This window comes from Seriola lalandi, unplaced genomic scaffold (genome assembly GCF_002814215.2).
Source record: "Seriola lalandi dorsalis isolate HSWRI2012SDOR001 ecotype SW California unplaced genomic scaffold, Sedor1 jcf7180002020778, whole genome shotgun sequence".
Taxonomy (NCBI): domain Eukaryota; kingdom Metazoa; phylum Chordata; class Actinopteri; order Carangiformes; family Carangidae; genus Seriola; species Seriola lalandi.
Window position 1 is genome coordinate 1 of NW_019491428.1, and position 428 is coordinate 428.

At 56.3% G+C, this 428-nt stretch overlaps 1 long non-coding RNA gene across 1 annotated transcript; it reads right to left on the bottom strand.

The window, feature by feature from the left end:
* Positions 1–48: 48 nt before the first annotated feature.
* On the bottom strand, positions 49–421 carry LOC147819917 (uncharacterized). The gene is made up of 2 exons (XR_015438660.1): positions 237–421; positions 49–157 (listed from the first exon to the last, which is right to left on the bottom strand). It is a non-coding gene; the product is annotated as an uncharacterized LOC147819917 (long non-coding RNA).
* Between the last annotated feature and the right edge of the window lie 7 nt (positions 422–428).

The following is a 428-nucleotide window of genomic DNA, read 5'->3' on the forward strand; positions in this document are numbered from 1 at the left end:
GTCTGTTCTGGTCTGGTTCGGTCCAGTCTAGTCCGGTCTCTGTCTCACCGCGCTGATCTTCTTCCACTGCCGGTCTAGTTCGGCCTTCTCATTGGTCTCTTTGAAGCGGCGGGTCTTCCTGCCCTCAGACATCTTGATGCCGTACTGGAAGGCGGCCCTGCAGGGACAAACTTCATCAGCACAGAGCGGCAGGAAGAGAGCACCTGTCAGTCACAGCTCAGGGACACAGCACGTACTTGGGCAGCGCCTCCTTGTTGTTCATGTAGTCGGAGTATTCCTCCTGAGTGTCGAAGTCCCAGCGACCCAGAGGACCCTTCTTATTACCCTGAGACACACACAGCTGTTAACATCTGGACGCCGGCCGGGGAGGCAGAGAGAGAGAGAGAGAGAGAGAGAGAGAGAGAGAGAGAGAGAGAGAGAGAGAGAGA